Consider the following 24,745-nt stretch of genomic DNA (forward strand, 5'->3'; position numbering starts at 1 on the left):
CCTGTGATGAGAACTTCAAAGACCTACTCCCTTAGCAACTTCCAAATCCGTGACATTGTGAACCGCGGTCCTGGGGCCGCGCGTCTCACCCCAGCCCCCGTCCTGCTGCGCGTGGAAGCGCGTCCTCCACCGCCTCCAGCCTCCCGGCACCTGCTCTGCTCACACTGGCCTGTGCTCTGCCTCTACGGGCTCAGGGGTCTTAGGACCCACATAGCAGTGGGGACCCCTGGCGTCCGTCTTTGTTAGACGCCTGTCGCCAGGGTCACGCACTCCGGGAGCATCCCTGGTGTCACAAGCGGCAAGATTTTCTTCTTTCTTGTGGCGCATTCCACTGTCCTGCGCAGAGCCACGTCCTCTCCATCCGTCCGTCCATCCGTCCGTCCATCCGTCCGTGGACACGTGGCTTGTTTCTGGGCCCCGACCCCTGTGAGAACGGGCTGCAGACGCTGCTCGATGATGGGGTTTCACGTCCTTCGGATGAGCATCCTGCAAGGTGGGGCCCCGGACCGGACGGAGGTTCCAGTTCTCACTTCTCGGGGAAGCTCCGTGCCAGCTCCCACAGTGGCTGCCCCTGCGTGTGTTCCCCAGCCGTGCTCCAGGGCCCTGTCTCCATGCCCTGGCCGACACCTGTCCCCTTGTACGTGTCGTGATGGCCCTGATGGCCGTGATAACCGGCAGCTCAGGGTGGCTTCGAGCCACACGCAGCGGCTTCTCAGCTGGCCTCTCTCAGTCGCTGGGAGCTTGTAAGCCGGCTCACTGCCGTTTCCCGGACTCACAGCACGTTTCTGTTTAGTGCCGAATAGTATTCCGTGGCCCACAGGGACCACGGCTCAATGTGGCCATTCCGAGCCCCTGCTGAAGGGCACGCTGGCTGCTTCCAGCTACGGCCATCATGAGCACACGTGCTCTAGAGCCACATGCAGGTCTTTGTGCGGATCTAAGCTTTCCACTCCTTTGGGTAAAAAAGCCGAGGAGCCGGTAGCTGGACGGTGCGCTGAGGGTCTGCTAAGCTGGGCAGGAGCCGCCGAGATGCCCCCGGGTGCTCTCCGGGGCCGGGGGCGTGTCTGCCGTGGACCACGGTGGGGGCTGTGCGGCCCTGTGAGCACCACCGAGACCTCCGGACGCTCGCTGTGACTGGGCCAGCCGCACGGGACTAGACGCAGAGCTCAGCGAAGTCGTTTGCACAGGAAGTGGCAGCCCTGGTTGGCGGCAGATCGGGGCGGCAGGGGGTCACCGCGCCTCCTCCGCAGGGCAGGGCCGCCACGGGGGTAGCGGACCAGATGGCAAGGCCCTTGGGTGGCCCCGTGCCTCTACCCTGTGGGGCCCCGGGGAGCCTGCCCGGCTGCAATCAGGGCTGGTGACAAGCTTAAAGGCCAGATTAAAAGCACTGAGGGGACCTCGGCGGGTCGAGGTCAATAAATCTTGCCGGCCGCCACGGCCTCCCGCCCGCTCCGCTCAGCAATCTGTCCGGCTGCCTTTCAAGGGCCCAGTTGCTCCCCATTACCTCGGGGGAAGAGCCACAAATCACTATGACAGACCAATCAACAGGCCGGGGGACTTTTACACACGCCGCCTCTTGAAGGATGGCCCTCCCTCAGCAGCACATCAGAATAAATCTCTTCAAAACTTTCCCCGCACCCGCCTCGCCACCCCCGCGGGCTGGGGCCCGGCCCCCCGCCGCCGCCCCACCGGCTCCCGCCCCTGCGGCCCGGCCTGCGCGCCCCGACCGGGCTGACCGCGGGTGCGGCCCGCAGCTCCGGCCGCCCGGGCGCCCTGCTTCGGCGGCAGGAAGGAAAGCTTTATGAAATAATTCATCGGAAACTTAAAACACTCAGACACGAGAAATTGCAAATGGGGAAATATGATGGATTGTGGGCTGAGAGGAGGCGACTTGCTCGGGCAAAATTGATCCCTCGGAAAATGGCTTTGTCTGCTCTGAAAAATGGGCCGTATCCAGCCAAGGCTCCAGAGCCATAATCCCGAAAATAATTTGCTTTTGATTTCCTCTCAGTCTCCGCCGCACCCCTCCCCGCACTGGGGGCTCAGGCGGCGGACACGCTGCCGGTGGCGCCCGCCCTGCGACGGGAGGCGCCCCATATTTCCGGGAGCTGCCCCCCAGGCCGGGGCACTCAGAAGGGCGCCAAGGAGCCCAGCGTCACCTCATCATCTCCTGGGAGAGCGCGCAGGACCCTCCCCTCCCGGGGGCCCAGTGAGCCGCTTCGATCAGCACCCAGAACCAACGGGGCCACCCCGGACCCCTCCCCTACAGATGGGGAAACTGAGGCCTGAGGGGACGGTGGTCAGGAAGAGTCAGATCTACACCCAGGGAGAACTAGGCTTTGTGCACGGACGGGAGCCCCGGAATCCAGCCTGCATGGGGACGGCCCTGGAGGGTTGGCTGTCTGCTGGGCTGAGCTGTGTCCTGGGGTCCGCCAAGCCAGGGGACTCAGCCAGAGCACCAGCCTGCCTGGAGCTCGTGAGGCTGTGGACCCCTGCTTGTGCCCAGGCCCACCGAGTGGGGGTCTCCAGGCTGGGGGGGCGGTCCGTTGCTCTCCTGGTGAGCCACGCCCGGCACATCCTGTTTGACAACATCTTCCCCGATTCTGTGGACCTCCCCTGGGGGCCGGAGCTGCAGGCAGCCTTGTTTCCAGGCCCTCGGAGGGGCACTTGCCTGTGGAGCTCTGACCGAGGGCGCTGGAGCCTGGGCCTCTAGGAGCAGACGCCTAGAGGTGGCTGGTCACGGGTCCCGGTGGACAGGTGGCCTTCCCCTGCTTCAGGTAGTGGTGTCCCTCCGATGCCCCTGTCCTGTGCTCTTCCTTGAGGGGAAGCACGTGGTCCCAGGGAAGACATTCCCGGGGGAAGAAAGGGCCAGAGGGCAGGCAGCTCCCCCGTGGTCCTGTAGAAGCCAGGTGGCTTGCCTTGTGGCTGAGCGCCCCACTCCCCCATCCCTGCAGGGGGACACGGCAAACCCTGCTCGGGCCACTCGGCTCTGGGAAAGGCTGCCCTCAGGGGAAGGTGTCCGCGTCCTATTGGAGAAGTGAAACCTGGGGGGGTGGTCAGCCCATTTCCCCTTCCGCTGTGCAGAGCCCCGTGCCTGCTCCCCCGTTAGCTCTGGGGCTAACACACCTGCCTCCTCTGTGGTCTGCGCGGTCGCCCCTCCCCAGCAGGAGCTGAACGCGGGACGTGCTCGGAGCCTTCTGGAGTCACCCTACTCTGAACCTTCCAAAGCCTTCCCCCAACAAGGTGGAATACAAGGTCGAGTACAAGCTGAGTTTGACCCCCGAGCTCAGGCAAAGCCGGGCATGGGACCTGCTGAGTCGGTGGACCTGCCTGAGGCCCAGCACGCTAGAAAGCCCCCACCCCTCACCCCAGAGGACCCGACAGGACGGGGTGGGGGGGTCAAATATCCCGCCTCATCACCTGGGAAGGAGTAGATGTCCCCCCAGCCGGCCCTGGGAGACCCGTGGGAAGGGCACGCCACTTCGAGACCGCCGTATTTCTGGGCACTCCTCCCTCACGGTGGGGAGGAGACGTGATTGCCACGCTGTGACCTGTGTCTGTCCTGCTCTGATGATGGACCGGCAGTCTATCCTGGGAAGCCAGTGCACAGGTGGCCCACGGGCGCATTCTCCAAAGGACGGATGAACTGTGAGCCCCTGTCTGGGCCCTACCTCGCCCGCTCGCAGCCCGGCCTGCCTCCATCCCCCCGGGCCTCCACCATCCTCACTGGCAGTGCGCACAGATGTCAGCCTGGAGGGCAGGGGTGGGCCCTGTGCACAGAGAGCAGGACCGGCTCTGGGGAGCAGGGAGCTGGGACAGGCCGGGGGCTCCACCCCACAGGGCTGGGTTTGGGCGACCGGCACCCCCGACCCCGGGACTCCTGAGGCCCCGCGGAGCCTGGGCCTGAGCGAGAGGGGCAGGACGGTCCGTGCCCAGGCTGCCAGCAGAGTCAAGCCCCTTTTGGGGAGACACAGCCTCCAGCGGGAGTCTCACCTGTGCCCCATCCCGCTGCTCCGTGGGACCCGGGCACTCGCAGACATGAGGCACAGAGGCCCAGGCCGGGTGCAGGCTACCCAGGGCTGGTTGTGCCCAAGGACTCCCAGCACTGGGCTCTGGGGCGGCGAGGAGCGAGGACCGTGGGCGGCTGGAGCATCCGGGAGCAGCGCGCGGGGCAACCCAGTCCCAGGCTGGGTGGGAGCCCTGCTCCCCACGAGCCGCTCCTGTGTCTGGGTGATCCTGGAAGAAGACGCCTGCCTGTGGGGAGGGGGGAGGGGAGGAGGGCCCAGGGTCGGGGGCTGCGCCGCTTCCCTGGGTGGGGTGGCGGGGACCCAGGCCTGGGCCGCGCTGGCCTCTGTCCTTCTGGGCTTCCCACGGCGGCGTGGGGCGGTGGGGGGCGGCGGCCGAGGCCGGGCTGATTGTGTTAGACAGACCATTATCGACCCACCTCTGGTTTACCCCTGGTGCCTCATTTCAATAAACAGCAGTTTGAAAGAATTAGCAGCGGATCCGGCTCTCTCCACCCCCTTTCCCGCTGGCCGCGGTCTTCCTTGGGTGCGCTGGGATCAGGACGCCGCCGCGGGTCCCCTGAGAGTCTCATTTGTCCCTGGGATGCAGGCCTGCGCATCGAGGGTCCGGCAGCGGCCTGGTTGTTTAGGTGCCCTTCCACGACCGTGGGCAAGGCCTGCCGGATGGGGCGGCGCGGCAGAGCCACGAGATGCCCGAGACCGCGTGTTAACCCTGGGGCCAGGCTGGGGCCGGAGGGAGCAATCCCAGAGTCGCGGAGGTGCGTACATGTGTGAGTGCACGTGGGTTCATGTGTGCGTGCATGTGTGCCTGTGCACACAAGTGTCCGTGCATGTGCACATGTGTCTATGCACACGCACAATTATGTGCGTCTCCGTGTCTGTGCACACGTGTGTCTGTGCATGTGTGTGTGCGTAGCTGTGTGCACACGCACCGTGTGTGCCGTGGTGCAGTGTGTCCCATGGCCCATTTCCCGTTTTCCACTCATGGCAACATGTTCCCAAGTTCGTCACTACTCTTCACTGGCTGCACAATCCTCCGTGGACTGGTCGTAGCATAAAACCCTTAATGGTGTCCCCCGCACGGAGACGTTTGGGAGGACGCTGTCTCCTCGCTCTGATAAACAATGTTGCTAAAATGGGCCACGCGGGACCCAGCCCCCAAGCTCCCTTGGCCCCGAGCCTCCTCCTGGCACCCACGGGCCTCACGGCCCCCGAAGCGAAGCCTTGTGCCTGTCGCTCCTTCCTTCTTCCCAAGAGCCGAGGGCTGTCCCAGGTGTCCGTGTTGCTGGTCCGTGAGCGGGGCTGGGGACGGGCAAGGCGGTTTGCTGACCGCGCGTCCAGAGCGGTACCTGGCCCACGGTGATTTTCCCATCGATTCCAACAATCATTGTCTGTTTCTTTTCTTTATTTTTTTTTAATTTTAATTTTTTTTTTTTTTTAATTTGACACACAGAGATCACAAGTAGGCAGAGAGGCAGGCAGAGAGAGAGAGGAGGAAGCAGGCTCCCCGCGGAGCAGAGAGCCCGATGCGAGGCTCGATCCCAGGACCCTGAGATCATGACCTGAGCCGAAAGCAGCGGCTTGACCCACTGAGCCACCCGGGCGCCCCTCTTTATTTTTTTAAAGATGTTTTTATTCAAGAGAGAGCTTATGAGCGGGGTGGTGGGGGCCGACTCTCCTCTGAGCACAGAGCCCACACGGAGCCCTGAGGTCATGACCTGAGCGGACACCGAGACTCAGTCACCCACTGAGTGAGCCGCCCAGGCGCCCCTTCATTTCAGCCACTTTACAGGTACGACTCCGTGGCATGAAGCACGTTCACGCTGGTGTGTGTCCGTCCGCTCCATCCGTCCCCGAAACCTTCTCCTCTGCCCCAACCGAACGTCCGTCCCTGTTAAACGCTGACGCCCTCCCGGCCCTGAGCCCCCGCGGCTGGTGTCCTTTCTGTGTCCGGGAATTTGACTATTCTCGGTGGGTCTTAGAAACGGAACTGGACGGCGCGGGGCCTTCTGCGTTGGCTTCTCCCGCAGGCCGGTCGTCCTCAGGCCAGTGCACCCGCAGCACGCGCAGAAGAACACGGCGCCGCCGGGTTTTAGTGGGGCGCTCAGACCGGTCGCACTTACGGGGCTGGGTGTCCCCGGCCGTCTGCTGTCGCTCCCTCCGTCGGTGCCCGCCCTCTCCCCACGCCTCCTGCCTCCTTCGCTTGACAGGATGCGTTCACTGTCCCACCATATCTCCTCCCTTGACTTACTAGTGACGACGTCCTATGTGGTGTTTTTAGAGGCCGTTTAAGGGATCGAACACCCTTAACTCACCGCGGTCCACCTTCAAGCGCTCTCCTAGCCTCCGTCCACCCAAGCACCTCGTCGCGGTGGAGCTCGGGGCCCGCCCCAGCCCGGGTGCGTTCGTCCCACACTCCGACATACGCCATCCGCCCCATGACACATTATCACAATGTTTGCCTAAAACCGCCAATTACGTAATGATTTTAATTAGAAAGAAAGCGTTTTCTATCACCCATAGGGTTTCCATTCCCTGTGCTCTCCATTTCTTTGTGTGGGTGGATCTTCCCACCGGGAACAACTTGCCCTTCGTCGGAAGGATTTCTTTGACGCTTCCTGCGCTGCGGGTTTGCAGGGGAAGAACTCTCTCAGCTCTGTCCTGCCTGGAGAGCCTTTCTCTCACGCCGTTTGCGACGGAGACGTCTGCCTTTGTGGAATTCAGTGGCGACGAACGTTTTCTTTCCGAGCCTCCGAGATGCCCGCCCTGCTTCCGTGGAGGAGCCGTGCTTCCCGCCTCTGCACGGACGCGCCCTTCCCCGCTGGCTGCTTGCCTGGCGTGCTCTTTCCTCGTCGCTGGTTTTAAGAAAGAAAATGAGCTTCAGCGTCCTTTTCTTCCTATTTCCTGTGTTTGGGGTTTGTAGAGCTTCTCGGACCTGTGGGTTTACAGGTTCCATCAATGCGGGGAAGGTTTTGGCTGTTAATTCTTCACGTACATCCCCTTCTCTGTCTTCAGCCTCAAGGACGCCAGCGGCAGGTGCATGAGGCCAGCTTTTGTGGGCTTTTCTCTCCGTGTCTCTGCTGCCGTGTCTCTGCGTTCACGTGCACCTTCCTTTCTCTAGTGTTCGTCTATCCCTGGCAGTGAATTTTCCTCTCCAGAGATGTGACTCCGGTCTTTGTGTCTTCCAAGCCCTCCCTTGTACGCCCAGCCTCCCCTCCTCCTCCTGGGGCGTAGGGAACACGGCGCCGGCGCCCATCCCGACAGCCTTCCGGCCTCGTGCTCTCACCTCTGTGCTTTCTGACTCATTTTGTTGCTTTTGCAGTGTCTTGGGCCATTTCGTCCTGCTCCTTTGCCTACCTGGTAATTTCTGCTTGAGTGCTAGACAGTTAGATTCCCGCTAGTCAGGCGAAGGATACTTTGTGTCCCCGGAGATCCTCATGAGCTTGGTTCTGGGACGTAGTTCATGAGCTTGGTTCTGGGTCATAGTTCATGAGCTTGGTTCTGGGACGTAGTTCATGAGCTTGGTTCTGGGACGTAGTTCAATTACTGGGAGCAGTTTGCCCCTTTGGACGCTACCTGCTGAGCTCCGCTGGTCTGTTAGCGCGTCGGGGTTAATTTGGCCCCAGAGCTGAGCGGAGGCCCTTCGGAGCATTTCAGCTGACGTCCTGGGAATTACGAGGCCTCTCACTCGGGTCACGGACACCTCTGCACTCCAGGCCCTGTGTAAGTTCCGAGGATTGCTCTTGTTTTCCCGCGGTTCTCCGGCCTGGGCGCCCGCTGCACACACCTGGCTGGGCAGGCAGGACACTCGGGGTGATGTCCCGTGGCTCCCAGGAGCCCCCTCTGCCCGCTCAGCCTTCTCTCGGAAGACTGCTGGTGCTCTTTGGGTTTCTCTGCCCACACCAGCCCCAGCAGCACCTCGTTCGCTCACCATCTCCCTGGATCCCTGTCCGGAGCCGCCTGTCTCCTGTCAGACACCTCCTCCGTGTCCCAGGGCATGGCCCACAGGAGGTGGGCAGGGCTGGCCAGCTAGGAGCTGCCCCCAGAAGCGCAAACAGCAGAGCCACAGTGTCAGCATGTGGAGTGACTCCAGCGCCTGGCTGCTCCCGGGGCTCTCGGAACGATCTCCGTGTTCAGCCCAAATCCTGAGCTCGGGCAGGTGGTCGTTCCCACCTTGAAGCCCAGGAGGAAGGGCTGGGGGTCTCCCTATCATGCTCTCATCTGTCCCCTGTAGACAACGAGGGTGCCCAGTGAGGCCCCTCCCCTAGAAACACCATTGGCTTATAGAGCAGGGCGTCCAGTTCCCAAGCACTGACCACATGCACAGGGTCCCCCCCATGGCCTGCTGGGAGGCTCTGGAGGTCTGGGCTGGGGCAGCTCCCTCAAGGGGCCTGGAAACAGGCTGACTGCAGGCAGGGTGGTGACGGTCTGTTTCCTCCTGACAGAGAAATAGTGACCCGAGTGCTGTATTGCAAAGGAATTCTAAGAGAAAAGTGGGTGTCTCGGGGTCTTGCAGACTCCCCAGGTGTGTGCGGCGAGTCCTGGGGGCTCTGGTCTCCTAGTGACGCATCCCTGGCCTGCGGTCCCAAGACCGGTCCCTGGTTGGGGGCCTCCCTGGAGGGGGTGTCTGGAACTCAGCTCAGTGCTTTAAGGTTCCACATGGGTTATAGCCGTGCTGAGGGCGGGGTCGATGGGGGAACACTGTGGGGAGGCCAGACCGAGAGGGGAGGCTGAGGATGGGAGGGGTCCGTCTCCTCCCGCAGACTTCCTGAGCTCCCTGGCTCTGGACCCCAGGGTCCTCGTGGGCACTGTGAGAGGGAGCCAGCAGAGCCATGGGAGCCAGCAAGGAGAGGTATGGAGGGTCCTAGTCCTTAGGGAAGGTGAAGGTGGGCTCGGGCAGGGAAGGGGCAGGCATGTGGGGCTGGGGGAGCAGAGGAGCCTCCATGGGCACAGGGCCCTGTGCCCATCGCCTCCCGCCTGCTGGGCCGGCCCCAAGCCCCATGGGCGCTGTGGCCGTTCCCGATGATGGATCGCAGAGGCTGCCCTGATGTAGCAGATGTGGGGCTGCACTTGGCCTCAATCGCTCCCCAGGGGCCCCGATCGATGGCGGCCCGTGATGAATGGCTCCGGATTGATTTTCACTTAATTGACAATTTGGTAAACCTGTTTGCAGAATCCCAGGTTGGGCCCGAGAGGGAGCCTCGAGGCAGTCCACGGTGGGGTCGAGGCTCTCTGGGCGGGGGTGACCGCCAGGGGGCAGCAGAGGCCGGCCAGCCATGGGAAGGGGGCGGCCGCTCCAGGGCTCACCCTGCCCCTGCCCCCCCGACGGTCCCCCAGCAGCCCCTCCCCTGCCTGGGGACTCACATTCGGGAGTGTGTGTTCAAGGCCTCTTGTCCAGTTGGAATGGCGTCTTTAGTCTGGTCGGGAAGCCCCAGAAGAGGGGTTGCGGGCAGCACTGATCACAGAGGAGGATTGAAATCTCCAGGCTGGGATTTGCTCCCAGCTCAGCCCATTAGCTGCATCACCAGGGTGCTGCCTCCGGGCCACTCTGACCCTCAGCTTCTCTTCGGTCAAGTAGAGCCACTGGAGCCTGTCCACCCCGCCACAGTGCCGTCTCCTCACCGCTGCGTCCGGCCGTCCCCGCCAGCCGTGGCGCCCTCTCTCTCCCTGCCTCAGCCTCCTTCCAGGTGCTGGGACACGCCTCGGTCCTCCCACCTCAGGACTTCTGCCGTGGGTGCCCTCCAGCTGGAACGCCCTCCAACCCCTGGCCTGCACACGGGGCCCATCCGCCCTCCCTGCACGCCGGGGCAGGCCTCGCTGGGCTGACGCTGACCGCGGAGCCCAGAGCACCCAGGTTGTTCCCAGGACAACAGGAAAGCAGGCCTCAAGCTCACCTCTGCCGGGCCCCCGAAGCCGATGTAACAGGAACCCTGGGTAATCCCCCTGGGGCCACCCAGACAAAAGCCCAAGGAAGTCAACAGGATTGCAGGGGGGACTGGGAGGCTGGAACTGACCCCCAGGAGCAATCGAAGAATGTCCCCTTCTCAGATGTAGGTTGCCCAGGGTCTGATTTCCCTCCTGCGAAATCGATGCCACCCGGAGTCAGAGGACGGTCCTCCCCTCCCCCAACAAGACAGCCCAGGCACCCAAGGTCCTTGGCAGAGCTGCCCAGCGGCTGAAACCAGCCCTTCAGCCCCTGCCCTGCTCCTACCCCTGCCCTCTCCACTGGCCCAGAACCCACACCTGCCCCCCAGGGGCTGCGTGGACAGGAACGGGGCAAGGTGCCTGGGGGAACTGGGGCACCAAGTGGTGAGCTCTGGGCTGCGGAGGGTCCTCACCTTCCCCACACAGTATTCATGGGTCCCTGGAGCCTGTCTCCCTCCGCCCCCGGCCTCCGAGGCTGTTCAGGGGAGGCTGATGGGGGCCTCTGGGGAGGTGCTGGCCACTCTGGGGGCTCCCGTTCTGCTGTAGATGTGGGAGACGGGGGAAGGGGGCAGTAAGCCTTTGACATCAGCTGGACGTGGCCTTGGACCTGGCTCCCCTGCCCCTAGCCCCTGAAGCTGCTGTGAGTTTGAGTGAGTGATGTCATTTCTGGGAGGCTCAGTTTACTCATCTGTAAGTGGGCTTGGGGCCCCACGGCATAAATTGCTACGAGGATCCCCGAAGACGTTGGGGTCGCAGGCTTCCCTAGTACCTGGCGGAGTCCCACCACGCAGCTCGTGGCCATGACTGCTGCTGATGGTGACAGCCTCCGGGCTGGGAAGCCCCGGTGTGCAGGTGTGAGGGGGTGTGGGGTGGGGGATGGGGCGCCCTCACCCCCCCTCCCCGCACTGTCGGAAGAGGTGGTTGGTGAGCAGCGGGGGCCGAGGAAGCCTTCGGTCCTCTGTCCAAACCCAGCATGCGGGAGCAGGGCAGGTGGGCAGAGCAGGGACCCCGGACAGCAGACGCACGGGCTTCAGTGGACAGAGGCTGCCTGGGGCCCCAGTAGCGACCCAGAGAGGTGACCAGCACACCCCACTCGGCTTATCATTGCTGAACCAGAGCCATCCATTCCCCGCGGACTGACGCCTTGACGGTGCAGAAATTGCTAGAAACAGAGGGTGCCTGGGTGGCTCAGTGGGTTAAAGCCTCTGCCTTCGGCTCAGGTCATGATCTCAGGGTCCTGGGATCGAGCCCCGCATCGGGCTCTCTGCTCAGCCGGGAGCCTGCTTCCTCCTCTCTCTCTCTGCCTGCCTCTCTGGCTACTTGTGATCTCTATCAAATAAATAAATAAAATCTTAAAAAAAGAAAAAAAAAGAAATTTCTAGAAACACAGCCGAAACAGTGGCTCCCCCCAACCAGGCATGGGGTCACACGTTTGGAGACGGCTCTCTGAGGCCCAGGGGCTTCACTCTGGGGAGCAGGAAAGCTGTCAGCTTGGCCCCGAGGCCTTCGAATCCTGGGCCCACGGGGCTGTCAGGGGCGTTGCTCTCAGTCCAGAGTTCAAGCAGGAGATGACGGAGCCTCTCAGAGGGTGCGGATTCTCTGAGTGAGGGTGGTCGTGTCCACCTTAGAGAGGGGCGCGTGGGGGCACGGAGGCTGGCCGGGGCTCATGGTCAGCCAATTGGGGGCAGATGTAGGGTCTCTGCAGGTGTAATCCGTTAAGGATCTCAGAGACAAGACCCTACTGGGTTAGGGTGGGCTCTATACCCAAAGACTGGGGTCCTTATAAGAGGGGAGGGGGCAGGCGCAGAGCAGAAGCTGTTTGAAGAAGGAGGCAGAGGTTTGGGGCGATGTGGCTACAGACCAAGGGACTCCTGGGGCCCCCAGGAGCTAGGACAGGCGAGTGGGACCCCTCCTTACAGCGCCTGGAGGGAGGGCGGCCCTGCGGACCTCTTGGTTCGGGGCTGCAGCTCCAGAGCTGGGAAGAGTAAGCTCCCATGGCGTGAGGCTCCCCGGTCTGTGGTCACTGTTACGGGGGCCAGGTCAGTGACACAGCCCCAGGGGCGTGGGACCCCAACGCCGAGTGCCTGTGCCCTTGCCGCCCTGGAATCCGGCTCCACACCTGACCCACGCCCGCTCCCGGGAGCAAGAAGTTTCGGCGACCTTCTTAGCATCCCTGGGTCTGAGAGGTGGACGGACAAAGACCGACGAGCAGAGGGAAAGCACGCGCGTGCGTCTTCAGCTTAGCCTGAGTTTTCTTCGACGGGGCAGGAAGGCCCAAAGCGGCCGGCGACCCGCGTGTTTGTTGGACAGAGAGCAGACAGGCCCGGAGGAGCACGACGGACAGGCCCGGAGCGGGGAGCCCGCATGGTGACCTGGGGTCCGCTGAACAAGGCCTGCTCATGGGGTTCTTCCCGGAGTCCCCTCGCCTTTGGAGATAAGGGTGCTCCCGTCCCGAGTGTGGGGAGACCGGCCCTCACAGGAGGTCTCAGGACGGATTCAGGGAGAGCCTCCACCAGCGACACGGCTTCGATATGCTCGGGGATGGCGTTTTGGAGCAGCGGGCCCCAAACCCCGCTGGCAGCCCCCTCCACGCCCACCCCCACCCGTTGGCCCCTGGCTCTCCCTCTCTGGCCGGACCCACCCACCCAGCATGCGGGCCGACACCCACTCCAGTGACCCCAAGTGGTGCAGGCCACACACGAGGCGTCCAGGGAGGCAGCGCAGAAGAGTGTGCCAGGCGGAGGACACAGCAGGTACAAAGGCCCTGAGGATCCAAGGCACTGGGGGCCGGGGGGGGGGTAGGTGAGTTGGGCTGTGGGACTGGGCATCGGGCTGCCCACCCTGACCGTGAGTTCCCCGAGGGAGGGGCAGACCTGAGGGTCCGGGACAGTGATGCGGCAGGTGTGCACAGGCACCGGGGCAAGCAGGGGAGCGGCCTTTCTGGGGTCACCTTTCTGAACATGCCCCCGATAGCCGGGAGCCTCTGCCCAAAGTGTCGTGGGCTAACCTGGGCAGCGGGGTCCCAACTCGCTGCCCGTCTCAGCTTCACCCACAGTCTGTCCAGCGAGGCAGCCGTCCCCAGGGCCTGGGGCCCAGAAGCCCAGGCATAGACCCTCCTCACTGGGCAAGAAACCCTGAGCTCCTAGGACATTGGACCCAAAGGGTCCCCAGAGCCCTGCGGGCCCCTTCCTGCCCCCTTTCCTCCCTGAACTCTGCCAGAGTTTGCAGGGGGTCAGAGGCACCCCTGTGTATAGTCGGGCGAGTTACTGGTGTTCACAGGGGCCTCCCCTCACCAGCGGGCCGCTGACCCTGGGTGGCCCCCCACCCCTCCCAGATGGGACTCCCCAGCGGCTCCGGAGGGGCGGCTCTCTCCCGAAAGCAATCAGCCAAAAAGGCCTGAGTGCCTCCGAAATGACTTGCTTCATCAGCATAATGGAGTCCCAGGAAGCCTGGGGTTAGGGCTTTTGTCTCCGGTGCCAGAGCCTAAGCCCCTGGCTGGGCTGGAATGTGGGTGCCCCGAGAACCACCCTGAAACCCGAGCTCCCCGTTCTGTGTGGGCTTCCGCCTAGCTTGCTGGGCGCTCTGGGAGATTCCGTTCTGTGGCAGAGCAATCTCCCCGGCACTTGCCCTGGGGTCAACTCAAGTAGGGCCATAGATGTTTCTGTTCCAGAATGCGGACCTCGGTTCCTTTTGGTTTCTGAGACAGGTCTGCTGTATTTCAAGAGCCGGCGGGGCTAAAGTCCTGGGTGGTTCTGCGAACCGCTTTCAGACGCTCCTGGGGCCAGAGGCTTGTTCCCAGGGGATGCTGGCCACCTTCCGCCCAGGGTCAGGCTGTCCTTGGCGCGGACCTCCAACGCACGTCCCTGCGGTGGCCCTGGCTTAGCTCCCAGGTTAGGGACCTAGGCTCTGAGGATGCGGGGAGGTGTGGCTGGAGAAGCTGGCCACAGGAGCCCAGTGGTCTGACCCCTGCCCCCAACGCCAGCAGGGAAGGTCCCAGAAGCCAGTTCTGGAACTGCCCAAGGCTAGCCCGCAGGATCGGGCCTCGGCCCTGTCCCGTGCCACCGTGCCCTGAGAACGGCTTTGTTCTTCCTACGGAAATCTGCAGACATTTTCTACCAAGAGCCCAAATGTCCCAAATGTCCTGCTGAGGGCAGGCAGCTGGTGGGGGGCAACGGGGAGCCCCGCCCAAGGCCCCTCACCGCTCACTCGGGACGAGCACAGTGACCTGAAGCAGAGTCGGGAGCGCCAACCTTTTCATCAAGAAAGATTTAATTTATCGGGAGTGCGGAGTCACAAATCATAGGCCTGGAGATTTATGGCCTCCAGGAGCGGAATTGACCACCGAGAGGAGGCGGCATTCCCAAGCTCCACACTCTCCTCTAATAAAGTCGGAAATGCAACGAGCCCGGCCCACACCAGGCACCGCGGCAGTGCGCGCAGGCCTGATGGAGGAGGCTGAGCCGTCACCGCGTGCAGGGGAGAGAGCACCGTGGGGACCTCCCCTGCTGGGCCTCCGGGCCTTCGGGGACAGCCCAGGACCCTGGCAGGGGAGGTGGCAATTCTGTAAGGGGATGGGGGAAGGTTTGCGTCCTGAAAGACGTCTCCCCAGCTCTCAGCGAGGAGCCCGGAGCGGAGGCCTGCGGGAGTCCTGGGGGACAGGATACTAGCAAAGGCTAATCCCTGTCCCCTCTGACCCTCCTCTGGAAATGCCGGCTCCCCGAGGCCGGCCCCGCGGGCGTGCTCCTGGCAGGGACTGTGGTGGGGACCTGACCCTCCGGCAGGGCTCCAGAATCAGGCGCCAGAGACTAGGCTTGAAGGCCCTCGGGCGGTCCAGTGAGGACGCTCTCCAGACACAGCTGGGAAAACCGAGCCCCAGAGGGGCAGGATCTGCGAAGCCGCAGGTGGCCCCAGTGGTCTCCATCAAAGGTCACTGAGGGCCAGACATTCAAGGGGGCCGTGCAGGCTGGGGTGGGCCTCCTGGTGCGCTCCTCCACACACAGGGCCTGCCTCTGCCTGGGGTCCGGCTGCCCCCGGGGGTGGGGGCGGGGCGGCACTGCCTCGTGCCCTGCTATCAGACTGGATGGCGAAGCCCTCCTGAGCCCAAGCCCGTTCCTACCAGACAGTGGTGCCCACCCCTCCCGGTCACCCAGCAGAGTTTATCTAGGTGACAAAGTTTAGGGGAACCCTTTGACCTCCACCCAGTCCAGGACACAGGTGACTTGGAGCCTCTGTCGGGGTGGGGAGCTTGGGACGAAGACCTCTCTTTGGCCGGAAGCTCAGAGAAGTGGTTTTGGAGTGGGAGGTGGAGTGTGTGTGCATGTGGGCACGCCACGGCGTGAACGCGCCCCGGGCGGCGTGTGCGCTGCGCGGGGCAGATAGGGCATGAACGTGCAAAACACACATGCACACGTGTGTCTGGCTTCGCCTGGGGTGCATGTGGGTACCCACGGGGAGACCCACCCTCGCCCAGCAGCGAGGACGCCCTGGGGTGTCCCCCTGCCCTGCCCGCCGCCTCCCCCAGATGCTGTTCAGGCCCTGGCAGAGCCCCACCCTGGCGCCCCAGACCCCCTCCCTGTGGCTTCCCCCAACCTGCGGCTCTGGGACCACCCACTCGTCCAGCCCCTGCCCCCCACCCAGCGCTCTACTTAATGTCTTTCTCATAAGCACTTTTAAATTATAAGCCCAAATGAGGTCTATAAATTTGAGTTCATAAAACTCCACGCACATCATTTTCCAGCAGAAAAGGCTCTCTAAGAAATATCTTCCCTGAGACCCCCGTGTCCCCTCCCTTTGCAATATGACATTTATTCTAATATTAAAATGGCACGTGTTCTATAAATCGTGAGTCATTAGTACTCTCCATGGATTTTCCCCGCAGCCCCGCGCCCGGGGTAGGAGTCGTGTGCAAATACCAGTCTATTTGATTGAGATTCATGCCCTATTTGGGGGTCAAAGAGCGAGGCCCTGTGAGCTTGAACTTCTATCAGCCTAAAGCTGATCGATACTCAGAGATCTATCAGGGCCGGCCGCTCGCACAGATTAAGTGGCCATAAATACAGGGGCGGGGGTGCGGCAGTCGGGGAGAGGGGCAGGAAACTGGGGCCATGCTCCCCGCCCAGCCAGGGTCTGGAGCACCCCAGCCTGGGGTGCTGAACCTGGGGCGAAGGCAAGTGGGGCGCGGGACCACGATGCGGGCCGGAGAGGCTGCTGCTCTCAGCCGGGTGAAGGGCTCCCCCTGACTCTTCCGGAGGTGGGGGGTCCAAGGAACCAAGCCACTGGGGCCTGGGGGAACCACCACGGACCCCGGTTATGGCCCAGGGACTCCATCCGCGGAGCAGAGGGGCTCATGGGACTCCAATGCTAGAGGACCCCGCGGTCTGGAAGGGCGCACGGGTGGGGGGCCCCGATCCTTGCAGTGGTAACTGGGGATTTAAATTCTGGCTGCGGATCCTTGCCTTGGTGTAGGGTCTCCCAGGACTGTGCTGTGGTCTGCCTGGCTGCTCCCCGGGGCGGGGCGGGGCGGGGGGGAAGGGCAGGGGACCTCCTCCTCCCCCTGGCCCTTCAAGGCCACCTGCAGCCACCTGCTCAGCACTCCCAAGGACGTCAGCCTGCAGGGGCCTCTCCCCACCCTGCCTGGGATTCTGGTTCATTCCATCTGGCCCCTCGTCACCCCCAGGGCAAGCCCAGCTTCTCCCCTCCCTACCCGCACCCCTGGGAGGCCCCTCAGGGGGCAACACCGCGCACCCGGCATTGTCCAAGTACCCGGTTTGTCCCAGGTCTAGGAAAAACACGAGAAAGGGGGCCAAAGCCAGCCCCCGACTTCAGCTATGGCAGACGGGCAGAAACCCCAAGGAAACGTCAGTGCCCCGTCCGTCCCCCGTCCGTCCTGCATTTTCGGGCTCCCTCCCTGAGCCCTGGAGTCCCCACCTCTCCCTGGATGTGGGGGATCCCCTGTCCTTGCCCTGCCCTTGTGGTGGGGTCACTCCCGGGAAGCTCCCACGCCGCCGGGGCCCGCCTCCTCATGCATCACCGGCCGGCCTGGCTCCAGGCCGCTCGATGCCTGCGATCCGGTACGTTATTAGGGAGATAAATAATCTGAACTCTGGCCTTTTACCTTTTCCCCCCAGGCAGGCGGGCCACTCCCACCCCCTGCCCCGCCGGCGGCCACCACCCAGAGGAGTAATTTCATTAGGACCTTCCTGGCAGCTGGCAGAGGCCACCCTGGGAGGCCCGCAAGCAGAATTTCTTTATGGAGATGAGAAATAGAGATATGAAAATTTAAGCCGGAGCGGATGTAATTTAACTTCGCATTATTTATCGGGGACACAAATCCTTTCTAATATTGGCGGCTCGGGGAGGGCCAGGCAGGGTCGCGGGGACCTTTGTCGGGGGAAGGGTCAGCCGACGTGCTTACTGCCCACCCCCTCGGCTTATACAAAGGCCCTGGAAGACTCGGGGCGCCGCTGGGCCACGGGCTGAACCTGCAGATACCCACAGGAGGGAAGGACAGGCCCGGCTGGCGTGCACAGGCTGGGGAAGGAAGGGGCAGACCCCCGAAGGACCCGCACCCCTGAGGGCGCCCCCCATCCCTGCCTCGGGTCCCCACACGGCCGTATTCCCACGTGTCTCCTTCTCGAAGGACACCAGTCACTGGGTTAGGACCTGCCCCAACCTGGTATCTTTATTCAGTTACACCTGCAAAGACCCTTTCCCACAGCAGGTTCCACTCCTGCCTCCCGGGGGCTGGGACTCGAACACGTCTCTTCAGGGGACGCAGGAGAGCAGGGGTGGGCGAGGATGGGGCTCTGATCACCCAGAGGACGCAACGGCCTGGCCTGAGGTTGGGCAGCAAAGATTTAATTTGTTCAAAAGCCATATTCTGTGTTCTTGAATGTTCCTATTTTTTTTAGCATTAAAAAAAGGGCATTCAGTGTAATTACTTTGGTTTTTACAGAAATTCAATTAACTCGAGACTTGCGTTGTTTCCTAAGTTCCAAAGTTTAGTTTGCAAATACGATTCGCTGGGCCGCGCTTCGCTGATGAAGCTAAGCAAAAACCTTAAGAAGGATGTCCGGAGGGCCACGACTCAATTAAATGACTTTAAACCCAGAACGCAGCCTCCAGCCTTCAACCCCGCCCCCACTCCCGCCGGACCCAAAGGGAGGGCTCCTGGGCCCGGAAAACACGCGCTGCACAGAGACGTGGAGCCCGGCTTCTCGTGTTTCCGAGAGCTCGCAGAGTTAATAAGAGATCGGCCTAAAAGCTGAAACCTGTTACTTAATTAAACATTTTAGTGGGAATCACAAACGAATGGGCCGAATTATTTCAACCCAGACGAAAACAGGAAGCCACAAATGCGCAGCCCCCCTAAGTCCCACAGGGGGTTTTCTGTCCCCTGAGTTAACAAGTTGTTCGGGGCTCCTTTTGCAAGATACCGGGGCAGGAGGGGCTTGGAAAACACGGAGCTCTGTCACTGAGGGGCGGCTAGGATTTGGACCAACCTGTGGGGGGCTGGGGCAGCAGGGTCCCCCCCACCCCTCTGCCCCAGGCCCATGAAGCCCTCTCAAGCCAGGAGCAGTCAGGAAGTCAGCTCCATTGAGAAATTCCTCCGAGGGTTTGCTAAAGGACAGGGGCTGGAGGCGGCCGGCCAGGCCCTGGGGGAGGTGGGCTGCAGCCCTCCTGGACCCTCGTGGAGGGCCTCCCCACCCACCTGTTGCCCACGCGCAAAGGACCAGACGGACGAGAAGGGAGGCCAGATGTAGGGGCTGGGTGGGGTGAGCCACCAGGACGCGTGAGAGCTTGGATGGGCCTCTTCCCAGGGCTACGCTCGGAGTTGGCCTCCAGGCCCATCGGGTGTCCTCCAGCTCATGGGCCCGAGGGGCTGGGATAGGCCTGCGTGTCGGGGACGGGGGACGGGGTGCAGCATGAGAAGCCCCCAAGGAGGCATGAGGCTAGGGCAGAGGAAATGCAGGCAGGGCTCTGAATGAGGACTGTGGACTGTTGGTCCAGCTTCCTTGGGGGCTGAGAAGTGCCTCTTGGTTTCCACCCCTCAGCCAGCTGCCCCCCAGGGTCTGCTGGGCTTGTCCGTGCCCACGCCCCAGAGAGGTCAGCCCCTGACCCTGATGCAGACCCTCCCCGATGGGACGAGTGCCTCCACTCGCTGGACCCCAGAGCCTCCCCCACCCCCAGGCTGGCCGCCCTGAACTCACACTTTTAAAGACTTGTGGGGAGCCTCTGAGAACAGCCGACCCTTAGGTACAGTTTGAGAAACTTCCAGTTCTCAAGCCAGGAGCCCTAGCGGGAGGGGGAGAGAGCTGGGGCTGTGGTGGGAGCCACGAAGTGACCACAGACTCCCCAGACTGTGCTAGGGCCCCATCAGAGACACGGGGGGGGGGGTGCAGGTGTTACGGATAGGGTATGGGAGTGGCCTCGGTATGGAACATTCTAGAAAAGAAGAGGAAGACAACATGGGGCTTGTTCCCTTTGGTCGGGGAGATGCCCCTGGAGAGGAAAGATGCTGACCCTTTCCCAGGACCAGGTGGGTCCAGTCCGACAGCTCCAGACTCTGGGGCATGGGGGAAGGGGTAGGTGAGCGGCCCTCCTGACCAGGCTGGACAGGGTCCCCAGGGGGCCGGAGCTGACGTCCCCAGGAACCGAGCAGAAACCATGCAAGGGGCCAATAGCCAGTCAGACCTCAGGTAAGGCCACCAGCTGAACGCATCTCGGGGGACATTCAGGGCCCCAGGAGATGGCCCTGGAGTGACCCAAAGTGAGGACGACGCAGCTTACGGAGCCACTGGGCACACGCGCATGCCCCAGTGCAGGTGTGAGGGGCAGCAGCGGGCGGCTTCTTGGTTGGAATGAACAGCAGGGGGGGGTCCTGCGCGTTCTCCACATTTTCTACAAGGAGCCGCTGAGAAGCCGCGCACGTTGTGTTCTCAACGCTGAGAGTGGCCGCCCCTCCTGGGAGCTTGGCCAGGCCACCCCAGGCCTACGAGACGGGTGGGGGTTCCCACGGGCCCCGCAGGGATGGGGCAGTGGAGACCCTCCCAGGCACCTCTTCAGGCGGCGGGTGGCGGGTGGCGGGTGGCGGGTGGCGGGTGGCGGGTGGCGGGTGGCGCCCTGGCCAACCCCCCAAGGCCGCGGCCCCTCCCTCTGGGTCCGGCCGCAGGTGTCCCCTGAAGGACGGAGCAGCCCGGCAGCCCCTGCTGGCGGGAGCCGTGGAGGAGGAGGAGGAGGTTCTGAGCGCATCAGCCCGAGACCCACCCCCAGCCCCCGCCAGGCTTCATTTTAACTAATAGGACACTTAGTTTAATGAGGAGAATTTGCATAAGAGGAACTTGCTAATTAAATTTTAAACCTTGTCATTCTGAAGATTAGCGGGAGCTCGGTCGGAAACATTCGTCAGGGAGAGAGGATGGCCGCCCCCTCCCCCGGGAAAGGCCTGCTGGGGGCCTCAGCTGTACACTACAGAGGGGTTTCTGGGTGAAGGGGGGTCTTCTGGAAGACTGGGTGCACGCGCAGGCCCAGGACCCAAGGCAGCCCCCAGGGCGGGCCTGGTTACAGGGAACGGTCAGGGGGCGTCCTCACCAAACCCTGCGCTGGGTGCCAGGGCCCTGGGGCGGGTGTCTGCCCTGTCCCAGGCAGTCAGGCCACGTGAGATACCAGCGCCCCATGGGCCTCGGGGGGTCCCGGTCCCTTCGAGCCCTGCCGGCCGTCCCTGGAGGTGCTCCCCTCCCCGTGCAGCTCAGGGCTGGTGGCAGCTGACCGGGCCCGCCTCCTGTCCTCCAGGGAGGCCCAGGGAGCCTCTCCAGAGTGCAGGCGGGCCGCCCCGTCGGCAGCGAGCATTGTCCTCCCAACACGGAGAGAAAATGAGGGTGGGGGGGCCTGTTGCCCTGAGACATCTCAGGTCTCGACCTCTGCCCTTTCTGGAGCGCCTGCAGAGCTGGAGGTCTGGGCGGGCTGGCCCGGGGACAATGGTCCGGGGTCTCTTGTGGAGCTCTAGGCTGGGGAACAGGACAGAGCCACTTTGTAGACGACCACAGGCCTGGGTGGGGGCAGCAGGGCTGCATTTCTCTGCTCAGCCCCCAAGTCAATCTCTCTGGACGGGAACCCATTCCCCGGGAGAGGGCCGCGAGCTCCCAGCCAGCATCCACCTGCGCTGTTCCCCTGCCTCTGGGAACGTGCGTGTTCGGGTGTCCAGTTGGGTCCCTGCGTTCCGTCTCTTGGGTGCGCACCCACGAGTGGAGTCGCCGGGGTGCACGGTACCACGGTGCCCATGGTGGCGGCTTCTTAGGGCCCCAGCAGCCGCGCCGGCACTTGTATCTGGTTTGCCTCGTGTTGTCGTTCTGACTCAATTTCCCCGGGGACCAGGGGGGTGTCTCTTCCTGGGTTCGATGACCAGATCACCCCTCGCAGATGAGTGGGGCGGCTTGCAGAGAGACACAGAGTCATCTCTTGGCCCACAGCTGATGGCCACGCACATGGGGGACAGAATGATGGCTGCCCACAGGTTTGGGGGACACCCCTCAAGGATGGGGGACTCCTCTGAACAAGGCACCTTTAAGGTTTGGGGGAACCTTTTGGGGTGGGAGATCCCTCAGGGATGGGAGCCCTTCTGTGATAGGGGAAACTCAATGACAGGGACCCTCGGGGATGGGGACTCCTCCCGCACGGGTCTTCCCAGACCAATCATATTGAGTAATGCCTTGCCCCAGCAGGTCCCCGCAGCGCCTCCAGCCACCCACCCCGGAGTGGGGGAAGGGGGCGGCGGGGGGGATGCACACTGGCCGGAGGAGGGGGCGGGTGGACGTGAGACCCTGCTGCTGCCCAGTCTGGGTCCTCCACCTGGCTCAGAGGACACCCAGACCTGGGCGCTCTGTTCAGACACAGGGAGGGCACCGGAGCCCCCAGAGCCGGTGCACACAAGCCCCCCTTCGCTCACGGCGACTGAGGCCTCCGAGTTCAGGGAGAAAGCACAGATGCGGAGCGTCTGGGGGTGGCGAGGTCAGGGGGCTGTTTCCTCTGCGTCCGTGGATTTGCCCTCAGCCCCCGAGAGGGGTTCTTTCGTCGCGGTCCCCAGTGTTGCCCAACCCTTCATCGGAGCCGGTCCCCTCAGGGCAACCCTGGAAGGGAGGGCAGGATGCTGCCCTGTGCCCGGCTCAGAAAGGTTGAGCCCCTCCCAGGGTCACCCAGCTTCCCTCTCGCGGACATCAGCCCGCCGCCGGGCCACCCCACACGTCACATCCCACAGCCTGGCCCAGGAGGCCACCCGGACGGTCTCTGGGAACAGGTGGAGGTCAGGGCTCGGAGGGCTTAGCCCACCTGCTCCCTCTCCCCCTGGCCCCAGGCATGACCTCCACGCCTGCATCCACACACACTCCTGCAAACGCGAAGCCGTGCCGCGCGCGCGCCCTGACTTTGGGGTCCGCAGCACCTGTCGCTTCCCCCCAGGTCCGGCCATGGACCCCATCCCCATGCCGCCCCCACCCCCCGCAACAGCCGCTCCTTAGTCCCGCATCAGGTGGGCGTGCCAAGAGGGGGCTCTGCTGGCCGGGAGGGAATCTTTTTATGGTAAAAAATGAGGCTTGTGGCATCAGCTCCAGGAGGGGTGGGAGCCGCCAGCGCAGGTCGCCCCCGCAGACTGATGGAAACCCTGCTTTATGAAGCCGCGGCTCCCCCATTAATTAGGGGGAGGGGGCCTTCCGCGCCGCCCGCGCACCTCGCCCGTGGCCAAAAGCTTGTCAACATTTTCCACGAAGAATGAAAATGTAAATAACTTTCAGATTATTCAATGTCACCAAGGTATGGAAAAAGGTCGCAACGCTGGGTGTCATTTATCTCGCTGTGGATTTAAAGAGCTTTTTTCTATTAAATTTCTTAAAATTAATGTTTTATGTTGCTCAGAGTAATTTGAACAATTATGGGCTTAAAGAATTGATCATTACAGCCCCTGGAATTGAGCGCTCCAGACTGATTCCTGCGAAAACCCATTGATTTATAGTCTCGGTGCTCAACCAGGAGATTCCCCAGGGCTTGGATCCCCTTCCTGTGCACATCTGGGGGACCAGTCCCTCAAGACAAGCCAGCTGGTGGGGGGAGTGAGGAGGGAGACGGGCAGGCCTGGGAGCAGGTGCGGCCCCTCCTCTCAGGGAGAGGCAGGTCCTGGGTTTGGGAGTGTCCTTTGAACTTTTGCCTCCTGGGTGAATTTTGTATTTAAAAGGAGAGAAAACCCTTTACGTATTGGTCAATATTGTTATTTATATCATTCACGTATTTACATTTGAGAATGTCAGACATCAATGGGTTCAAAGGTTAATAAGCCTTACCCGCGCCCCCACCCCAAAAGGTTAGCAAGCTCAAGCGCTGTCCCCACCCAGGTGGCCCCGCAGCCCGGGGGCACCTGATGCCGCTGGCTACCCCGGTCTGGGTCCAGGCAGTGCTGGGGCCCTCCGCACCGTGGCCCGCTGCCATGCCAGTCCCGGCGAGGGCCCCGGGCGCCCAGTTTCGTGGTGGCCCCCGGATATGGAGCTGTGTTTCCGCCCGGGGGATGCTCCATCTCAGATGGGGACGCCAAGGCCAGAGATGGGGCGCGAGTGAGCACCCCAGGCGGGCTGCGGGTCTGACAGCCAAAGGCCTCCGCCCGGTGCCTGGGCCCGTCGCGCCTGTCCCTCCAGCACACCAGCCGGAGTCTCGGGCTTCCCACACGCGGGCTGGGCCCAGCCCCCAGGGGTCTCGGAGGCCGCCAACCCCGGGGCCACCGCCCCGACTCGGCTCCGGGATTATTGACGCGCCGCCAGCTGGAGCGAGCTCGGTGGGCAACTGCCAACAGGCGGAGGGCCCCGTGGGGACACTTAGCACTTTATTAACCTGTCAGCGCCTAAAAGGCCCCAGGTGGCCTGGGGGAGGGGCTCGAGGAGGGAGGAGGGGTGTCGACTTGAGAATTTACACACGCACACCCCCGCCCCCCACAGCGGCCGGGTCGGACAGAGCCCACCCCGGTGCCGCCCCGCCCGGATCACAACCCAGCCCGGGCTGCTTTCCTTTCCAGGGGCTCTCCGTTCCCCCCCGGAGGAAGTGCGAGGTCGACCGCTGCAGGACCCCGCCCCACCAGCCCCGGGGCCTTCCCCTGCCCCACCCCGGGGAGGCCTGACCTCTGAGCACCCCCTGCCAGGCCAACCCAGGCCCACACGGTCTCGTCCTCCTGCCCCTGTGCGGTCTGGACACCCCAGCTGCACTCCCTGTTCGCAGCCCCAGATGGGACGGCCTCGGGGCCCCTTCTCCCAGCCCCGACTCCTCTCCTGGCGCCTCCCAATTCCCAGTCTCCGGGGCTCCCGTGAGTGCCTCTTCGACGTCGTGAGGGCGAGGACAGCTCCCACGAACACCCCTCCCCCCTCCCACCACTCCTCCCCGGCCCTGGGGGCTCAGGCTTCCACCCGCCTCCAAGTCCAGCTGTCTGGTGGGAGGCCCCAGTCCTGCCCTCCGGGGAGCACTCACCTGCTTGGTGAGCACCGACCCTCTTCTCACGCCTCCCCTTGGAGGAGCTTCGAGCAGTGTCTCCACTTGGCAGGACGACAGCGCTCAGAGAGGGCAGCTCATTTTGCCCAGAGTCACCCAGCAAGTTAGCAGATGCCTGGGACTGGAATCCAAGTCGGGAGACACCCGGGACCTTCCGCCGGGAACCTCCGGACGCGCTGGGTCTGGCCGCCCTGCCCCCACCCCTGTTGCTGCCGCTCCCCGCTGGGAGCACGCGCCTGTCACCCCAGTCCCCGCCTCTCCCCGGGCCCGGGTACCCG

Source organism: Mustela putorius, unplaced genomic scaffold (genome assembly GCF_011764305.1).
Source record: "Mustela putorius furo isolate JIRA1106 unplaced genomic scaffold, ASM1176430v1.1 tig00000596_pilon_pilon_pilon, whole genome shotgun sequence".
Lineage (NCBI taxonomy): Eukaryota > Metazoa > Chordata > Mammalia > Carnivora > Mustelidae > Mustela > Mustela putorius.